The following is a 10,208-nucleotide window of genomic DNA, read 5'->3' on the forward strand; positions in this document are numbered from 1 at the left end:
GTTCCTCTTGGTCATACAAAGAGCAGCTTTGCCCTCTCTAACAACAAGCCTGTGTCTGGAAGAACCAGTAAGGAATGTGAAGGAAGCTGAAGAACCTCAAGCACTCATGTCTCCACGGGTTACCGAAGGAGAGAGCATTAACGCCATTGATGAAGAAGCCATTTCGTGATCTCCTCGTTTGTTCTCTTCTCTTCTTCTCGGTCTCTTCTTCTTTTTCTGCTCTGATCTCTACTCTCGATTTCTGTTATTCTTTCTCTCTCGTTCATGCTCTGTTTTTTCTTCCATTTTTCTTCATCTGGTTCTGTCTTCTCTTCCAGTTTTTCTCTGTCTCTGTTTCTCCAGAAAAAAAATCTCCTCTAATCTCTGTCTCCTCTCTCCCTCAATCTCTATTTTTTGCTTCTAATATCTGTCTCTTCTCTCTCTTCAGCATTTCCTTCGTCCTCTATTTTTCTTCATTTTTCTCTTATCTCTCACTCTCCATCTCCTTCTCATTCTCCATCCTTTCCTTCTTCTTTTTTTCATCTCAATTTTCTTATTCATTTTTATGCACTCGGTCTCTCTCCCTGTGCTCTATTTTCTCGCTCTCTTTTTATACTCTCTCATTCCTTAATTTTCTGCCATTTCTTATGCTCTTTTCTTCTCCCTTTTTCTACTTTGTTTTTCTCATTTTTCTTCTTTTCTACTGCTCTGCATGCTGCATTTTAGTTCTGTTTCCTTTTTTCTGCTAGCCAAAAGTGTGTACGTATGTTGGTTGCTTGCTGCTCCTTCTGCTCTGTTTTGCTGTGCATGCATGCGTCTGGCTCAAAGTGTTTTCGTGTCTGTGTGGCTTTATGTTTATGTGCTTCCTTTTGCTTTCCCTCTCTGCTACGTCTGGGCTTTGCTTCTTTTTTTTGGTGTGTTTCGTGTGTGCTCTGCGCAAGCTTGATTCTTAATTGCCCCTGACATGACAAGATACAATTAAATGCGAGACTATTAGATAACAAACACAATGACATGATGATTTTTTTTAGTAATGTGATGAGGTGATGTGATGCAGATGAAAATAACCAAATAACATAAAAGAATGCAAGACTATTAGATAACAAATACAATAAAATAATTTTTGAATTTTTGATCTTTTTTTTATTTTAGCAATGTGATGCAAATAAAAATAACCAAATGACAACGATCCAAACAAAATGTATGTTGGCTAGATGGCCCCTCTTCATTTGATTTCTAAGTGAGAATTTTATGAGATGATATTTTTTTTCTTAGAAATGAATGAAGAGAGAAACATGTATTTTGTTTGGAGGGGCAAGACTCTTAAGTACCTACAACTAAACAAACAAAACAAAACAAGATAAAACAAAGGGTTTAAAATGAAACGTGATTTAGGAAATAAACAAAACCTTAATGGAGATGAATTGCCTATATTCCAAAGGACCTGGTGAATGCTTGCCTTTACAAGGCTTGGAGGGTGCTTGCAGTGACAAGACTTTAAAGAATTATGCCAACCGGTATTGGGCTTTGGGGTGCCTGCCATGACAGGTCTTGTAAAGAATTGTTCTAGCCGGTACTAGGCTTTAAGGTACCCGTTATGACAGGACTTTTAAAGAATTGTGCCAATCGGTACTGGGCTTTAGGGTGCCTGCCGTGACAGAGCTTTTAAAGAATTATGCCAGCCAGTACTAGGCTTTGGGGTGCCTGCCATTACAGGACTTTAAAGAATCGTGCCAGTCAGTACTAGACTTTGGGGTGCCTACCATTACAGGACTTGAAAGAATCATCCAGTCAATACTGGGCTTTCGGGTGCCTATCGTTACAAGGCTTTTAAAGAATCATGCCAGCCGGTACCAGGCTTTAGGGTACCTACCATTACAGGCCTTTTAAAGAATCATACCAGCTGGTACTGGGCTTTGGAGTGCCTGCCGTTACAGGGCTTTTAAAGAATCATGCTAGCTGGTACTGGGCTTTGGGGGTGCCTGCCATTACAGGGCTTTTAAAGAGTTGTGCCAGCCAGTACTGGGCTTTAGGGTACCTGCCGTTACAGGACTTTAAAGAATCGTGCCAGTCAGTACTGGGCTTTAAGGTGCCTACCGTTACAGGACTTTAAAGAATTGTCCAGTCAGTACTGGGCTTTCGGGTGCCTGTCGTTACAAGGCTTTTAAAGAATCATGTCAGTCGATACTAGGCTTTAGGGTACCTGCCGTTACAGGGCTTTTAAAGAATCATGCCAGCTGGTATTGGGCTTTGGAGTGCCTATCATTACAGGGCTTTTAAAGAATCATGCCAGCCGGTACTGGGCTTTGGGGGTGCCTGCCATTACAAGGCTTTTAAAGAATTGTGCTAGCCAGTACTGGGCTTTAGGGTGCCTGGCGTTACAGGGCTTTAAGGGTGCCTACCATTACAGGACTTTAAAGAATCGTGCCAGCCGGTACTAGGCTTTAGGGTACCTACCGTTATAGGGCTTTAAAGAATCATGCCAGCCGGTATTGGGCTTTGGGTTGCCTGCCATTACAGGACTTTAAAGAATTGTGCCAGCTGGTACTGGGCTTTGAGGTGCCTGTCGTAACAGGGCTTTGGAGTGCCTGCCGTTACAGGGCTTTAAAGAATCATGCCAGCCAATACTAGTCTATGAGGGTGCCTGCCGTTACAAGGCTTTGGGGTGCCTACCGTTATAGGGCTTTAAGGGTGCCTGCCGTTAAAGGGCTTTAAAGAATCGTGCCAGTCGGTACTGGGCTTTGAGGTGCCTGCCGTAATAGGGCTTTGGGATGCCTGCCGTTATAGGGCTTTAAAGAATCGTGCCAGCTAGTACTAGGCTTTGAGGGTGCCTATCATTACAAGGCTTTAAAGAATTATGCCAGCCGGTACTAGGCTTTAAGGGTGTGAGAATAGGTTTTATCTCACAAGAAACTCATAGGTGAGATTTGTTATTTCTTCTCTTACTTCCTTGGGTTCTGCAATTTTGGTTTGCCCCAATCCAAATGAAGTATACTTTCTATGGCCATACATGTAATAGGATGAAGTGTAATGCATGATTTTTTTTTATTTGCCCCAATCTAAATGGAGGCAAATTTTATGTTAAGCACGTAATGAATAGATAATGCATAACACATGATGATTTTTTTTATTTGCCCTAATCTAAATGGAGGAAAATTTTAATGTTAAGCCTGTAATGAATGGATAATGCGTTATTTTTTCTTTTGTTTTTTTTGCTCAAAAGTTCAATTCTTTTTCTACCCCCAATTTAAATTGTGGCAATTTGATGCAATGCATGCCATGAGTGATATGGAAGAGTAAATGATTTGCTTTTGATTTACCCCAATCTAAATTGTGGCAATTTTTATGTGGGTGCATAATGCATGATTGACTATTTTTTCAAGAGTTTAACTCCTTATTTGCCCCAATCTAAATTGAGGCTTACTCTGATGTGAAAAATGTAATTTTTTCAATTCATGTGAAGATATGGAATGCTCAATGTATTTGAAATTGTGAAATCTATTTTTTTATTTGCAGGATCTTGATGCAAGAGGGAAACAAAACTTGAAATTAAAATGCTAGGGTCCTCTTAGTTATTTGCAACAGGAAAATTGTTGGTCTTCCTAATGAAATTGCAAGTCAATGACTTAACAACTTTTGCCACAAGAATTGGACACTAAGGGGTCACACTTTGAGATATCTAAAACTATTTGTTCCTCCCATATTGAGAATCTTCAAGACATTTTATTTGCCCATATGAAACGCTTGTTAGACATGGATGTTTCATCTTGTCTATCTTTATCATCAATGTTTGTATGATCAATAAGTGAAGTTGGCACTAATTTTTATTTAACAATGTCAATGTAAATAATCATTATAAACAAAAAGCCGTGTCTGAAAATGAAATAGAGTAGCCAATCAATGGAATGTTGGGAATATTTAGAGGCATCTCTATTTACGTGCAGGAAAGTATGAAGAATAGGTATCCTGTGGATAAGCCAAACTGGGAAGTGGAAAGTGATGGACTGGTAAAATTGAGGACTACCCAAATTTTATATGATATGTCTTTAGATAGTATAGAGATGAAAGAGAATAAATATAGAAATTAAAAGGAGGGTCTCCTCTTTGTTTTGTATGTTCCTTTAAAAATGACACAATTTTCGAGTAAAAGATCTTATGTTGAGCTATAAGCTTGCCCCAATTTTAGCAATTTTCATCTTGGAATGATCTCCAATAAGAAAACTACCCCGATTATATTCAAAAAAGTCAAATCTCAATGAGGACTTATGGGGTTTGTAATGTGGCCTAAGTAAATAGGCTAATAAAATAAAAGGATATTTAGCTTAAAAGTTCTATGCCCCTATATAAATTCTTCCTTCAACCTTTTTCTTCTTCTACTCCAACATAAAATTATGCTAAAATTCACCCAACAAGAGAGGATATTTAGAGATTGTAATGGAGAATAATAGGATAAAATTGCAGGTTGAAAATGGAAAGGAGTGATGGTCTAAACATAAGTGCAAAATCATAATGGAATTCTTTTTTTTAGACATGTAATCTTGCAAGACTTGGCATTTCTATGGAGTTATCATTGGAAAAGGAAGAAAAATTCTCTTCTATTTCTTCTTTTTTTTTTTCAATTCCTCTTCATGTCCCATTCAATGAGTGAATGCTAGTGGAGGGATAATCTTCTTTTTTAATTTTTCATCAATAGGAGTATTTTTTTTTTGTATTTATTCTTAGCTCTTGAGCTTTGCTTTCATGAGCTTGGAAATGGAAAGAAATTATCTGAATGGATAAATCTGGAGGGTTAAAAAAAAAGCTTTAATTGGGTGAAAGAAAGTTTTGATCCTCTCTTAAAATTTGAAAATTGAGTATAAACATATGTTTGAGTACCCTACTCCGGTGATATTTGTAAACAAGTGAATGAAAGAAACACTACTCCTGGCTCAATATAGGTGACTAGGTGGAACTCTTTCAAGATTTAGGAAAGAAGAAAAAAAAATGCCTTATATCTTTGACTTAACTTGCTAATAGAGCATGCTATCTTATCTCTCTAATCAACCTCTTTTATCTTTATTCCTTTTTCTCTTTTTTCTTGTTATTTTTATATTTTCATGAAATAGGAGCATTTCCTTCAAATTGATCTTTTCCATATTCATTGTGATTTTTCATTGGGAATACCAAACGTTAAGGGAGTAATGGATGGGATAAGAGAAATTTGATGGTCAAGGGATAAAATGAGAAAACAGGAGTATTGAATGGAAAAGTATGATTACAACATTGACAAAGTTAAACAAAATCATTTCCAGTGATAGAGTTTGACCAGACAGACATTACGTAATGAAGATAAGACATGTTAGAAACAATATCTTTGAATTCTCTCTTTAATGGTGAATGATCTTATTGATGAATGTGACACTTGGGCTTGATTTCTTTATCTCCCCTCTTTATTTTTAACCTCACAACTTGATCAGGAAAACTTTATGCCTCAAGTGAATGCTAGCATCCACACCTACCATATCATTTTTTATGGTCAAGGCAAGGGTATGAAAGTATATTGTAAAATATTGATGTGCTTTGAATGGATGAGATAATGACAATAGGCCTGGAGTGAGAAAATGACTGGCATTGTGGCAAGTAAGGTGGGGGGCCTTGACCTTCCCATGTAAAGGACCCAAAAAACATCCAATATTTTAAAAATTTCAAAGCCTTTTTATCATGGCATGTGATATGAAAATGCATGGATACAAATGCATTTGTTTACTATATATTGGCCTTGCTCTAATAGATGATTATTGTGGAATCAAGTGGGGGTCAAGATGAAAAGATGTATCAATTTATTTATTTACAACTTTGTGTTGGTGTAAGGGACAAATTAAAAGAATTTCGAATCTCACTCAGAGATGTAAGGTTTGTGATTGAATTGGAAGAATTTCAACTATCATTTTCACTATTGTCTTATTAGTAACAAGGGTTAAATAAGCAAGGGTGCTTACTTGTGCCTTAAGCCTTTATGCTAAGGAAAGCACAAGATTATTCGACAATCCCTATAAAAGGGTTTTAATATTAAAAATATTGTAATTTTGCACATTCTCTTAAGTGATTATAAGGTTACCTCATTTCTGTCAAAGAAAATTTCCTTTCCTCCACATGCTTATTGCATCATAAGGAAATGGAAATGACTATTAACCTACAAGGGACCAAAATCCTTACATGATTAAAGTCACGAGAGTAATAGCCTTGTAACTTGTTATTGTTTTTTTTTTTAGTGATTGTAAGGTTATCTCATTTATGCCAAACAAAATTTTCCTTCCTCTATATGCTGATTGCATCATAGGGAAATAGAAAATAACTATTAACCTACAAGGGATCAAAATCCTTATATGATTAAAGTCACGAGAGTAATAGTCTTATAACTTGTTATTGCTTGTGTTTTTTTTAGGAAAGAGAAAAAAAACAAGGATAGTTAGTTTTCAGACATTTATGCACAAGAGTCAACTAATTCTTGTTAAATAAAGCTTAATTTGTCATTTGGGTAAATGAGAAATTTCTAGTCTCCTCCATGTGCTTATTGCACTATAGGGAGAAAGGATTAACAATTAACCTATGAACAATCAAAACTAATACATGGCTAATGTTTCACTTTCAAAATGAAATGTGTTATTTTACCCTACAACAAGAAAAGTTGTTTAACGGGAGTTAGCTGACAAAATATATCCACTCTTCAATATTATGAAATGAATTTATAATCACTGAGGTCAAAGACCTATTGGCAAAGCTTAGTTTTTTAATGCTAGCGCCATCCTTGTGATGCATTAATATTAATTAATGTAATGACATTCAATACCTGCTCTAGCATAAGGTACCCAACAGTTGTTTTCCTTAAGGTAGCATGCACAAATGATATATCATGATGATGATAATGATGCAATAAAACATGCTTTTATTTTGTGTCCTTTTTAGGAAGCTTAAGTTTGTTTATCTTTGTAATCATCAGGTATAAGCTATAATGGTTGGCTACTAGCTTTCATCTAAAATGTGTAGCTCCAAGGCAAATTTATAGTCCTAATAGATAGAAGGTTTCCAAGATGCTCTCACCACATGGTGAAAACCTTACTTAATAATTTTGACCCTCCGAGAACATAAGCTCTACAGGGATCAAATTTACTAAGTAAGTAACAGCTTGGGTGAGGTATTCATAGTAAGCCCCAAGAGTTTAAAAACTCTACAGGAAAACCACTACTAACCTCCACTAACCTATGATATTCACAGACCTAGGTATAGGGCCCAAAATGTGTGTGTGTTGCATTGTGAAAGTGCACAGTGTGTGATAAGAGCATGCAAGCATGTTATCTTATTCCCATATGCTACCTACCCCTCAACTGTTAATCAGGTCAAACACAGAGATAAATATATGTACAAATAAAAGTCTTCTATCCTAGGATTTATTTCGCATGTTATCTATCCTAAAAACATGTTATAAAATACAAAAGGAAAGAGAAAAGGGAAAAGAGGAAGAAACAAGGGACATATAAATTTAAAGGGATAATAAAGAAAAACCATATTATATTTTGAGCACAACAGACTTATAGGCTTGACTCTTTAGGATGTCCCTAGCAGAGTCGCCAACTGTCACACCCGAAAAAAATGCGACGTAAACGGTGCGTGAGCAAAAGTCCCAGCCTTCACGGTGGGAACCGCATGAACGAGGAGTCACCACCAAGATTTTGAGGTAAATCTCGGGAAACAGTTTAAAAGGAGGATAAGGGTGATCTACAAAATTAAAGAATAGGTTCGGGAGTCGGTTGAGTGTGGGGAAGGTGTTGGGCACCCCAAACACCATTCATTAAAACGGTTACATGAAGTTTGTTGTGCTATATTAATATGGTTTTATAATTATTCTAATTATCCATTTTCTATTCAAGTGTTTGATATAAAAATGATAGGAATTAGGTGAAAAATGTTTATTTATTTACAAAGGAGGACGGACTTGACTCAGAATCTGACTTTGACGCCTACGTACCCTGTGATGGGGATCAAAGTCCACGTATTTCAAGCTTGAAAATTGTTGGTGAAAATATTTTTGAAGAGAAATTAATTAGAAATAACTCACCATTTTGCAAATAAAATAATTTTTAAAATTTGATATGTGTGTTTTAAATTGCAAGAAGTAATTTAATTTTAATTATTTTCTCAATTTTTGAATTTCAAATTAAAGAAAAGAAAAGGGTTTAAAATTATTTTTCTTTATGTTTATGATTGGGAATTTAACTGCTATACCTGCAGAGCCTTATTAGTTCATACGGTAATGCAGTTGTTTTAAATATCTGTGAAGATTCTGAAATCTTACATGATAAAAGAATTTATCAATTTAATTTATTTATTTTTAAATGCTAGTAATAATTTATTTAAGTATGCATGTACATGTTTTTAAAGAATTTTAATCATCATACTTGCATAGCCTTATTGGCTTATATGTAATATGATTTATCCTAAATATCTACGGAGATTCTAAAATCTCACGCGATAAAGGAATTAAATTTATTTAAATACATCTTTTAGTTTAATTAATTTAATATATATTTTAAAAATTTAATCGTTATATCTGTAGAGTCTTATTGACTCATACGATAATACGATTATCTTAGAAGTTTACGGAGATTCAAGAATCTCACATGACTAAAAGATATAATTGGTAAATATGATTACAATTTAAATTCATTAATTTTATTAATTAATTTGTAGTATATGATTATTTACAAAAATTATTTATTTATTATAGAAATTGATAATTACTACATCTGCGAGGATTTATTATTCCCGCAATGAGGCGATTAATTCAAGTTTCTATAAAGATTCTTGAAACCTCACATGAGACTAAAATAAATTATTAATTTGGATTATAAAAGGGGAGTTAATTTAATGGTGGGCCTTTAGAACCCATATTAACATATAAGTTTTACTCTCATATCTACGAAACCTTATTGATTTACACAATACGAGATTATCCTGAATATCTGTAAAAATTTAAAGTCTCACATGATAAAATGATTAAATAATATTCACTTTAAATGTATTTTAATGCGTAATTATGCAACGCTTTTAAATGTAGAAATCTTAATCGTTATACCTGCGAAGCCTTATTGACTCACACAGTAGTACAATTATCCTAAAGGTCTATAAAGCTACAAAAATCTCACATGACTAAAAGAACTAGTTAGGAAATGTGGTTATAATTCAAATTTATTAATTTAATTAATTAAAATAAAAAAACATTTATTATTTTATTTACAAAATTCGTTTATGTAATATATACAAATTTGGAATCAGATATCTATGGGGATATATTATCCCACACGATGATGTGATTAATTTAAATCTCTACGAAGATTTTTAAAATCTCACATGAGACTTAAATATTTAGTACAAAGAGAGAATTGATTTCAATAATGGGCCTTTGAAACCCATATAAATACCTACAAGATTGATTTTCATACCTGCAAAATCTTATTGATTTATACGGTATGAGATCATTTTAAATTTAAATGCTTGCGGAGACTCTTGAAATCTCACATTACAAATAAACTATAAATACACACACACACACATATATTTTTTTCTTTTTATTATTAGCCTCTAATAAGAAAATCATGATAACAAAGCACCATGAGATATATGTATGTTATAAGCTGCGATTATACATAAATAAACTACCACAAATGAACAGAGGTTAATATAAGGATCAACCATGTCACCACACGTTACATTTTTCTAAAAACATAGTGATTAAAAAGATTGAAAGACAATTTGAGAATCAACCATGAAAAACTAAATGTACCTGAATTAGACATGTTGGATATCGTATAATACCACTTTTTGATGGCATCCACCGTGCACATTCTTCCAAGCCCAGAGTCCTTCCCAATTCAACAAGTGCAGTCTTCAAAATGGTATACCGGTCAAGAGTGCTCTTAATCTTATGGGTCAACATTCTAACATGCCTTCCAGATTCTTTTTGTGTAAGGGTAAGTCCCATCTCCCTGTCGAGCTCCTCAACCTTGTTCTGGAGAATCAACTCACGAGTTTTCACACTCAACAAATTAAGAATAATGTGGACAACCATTAGTGCAGTTAATAAAATAGAATAAAGTTAAGCACTTGTGGTCCTCATCCGTCTATGAAAATTGTGAGTCTGTGCCAGTGATTTTCATGATCTGTTCCTCTTGGTCATACAAAGAGCAGCTTTA

Source organism: Prosopis cineraria, unplaced genomic scaffold (genome assembly GCF_029017545.1).
Source record: "Prosopis cineraria cultivar Desert tree isolate PC_DT_omini unplaced genomic scaffold, ASM2901754v1 PC14, whole genome shotgun sequence".
NCBI classification, from domain to species: domain Eukaryota; kingdom Viridiplantae; phylum Streptophyta; class Magnoliopsida; order Fabales; family Fabaceae; genus Prosopis; species Prosopis cineraria.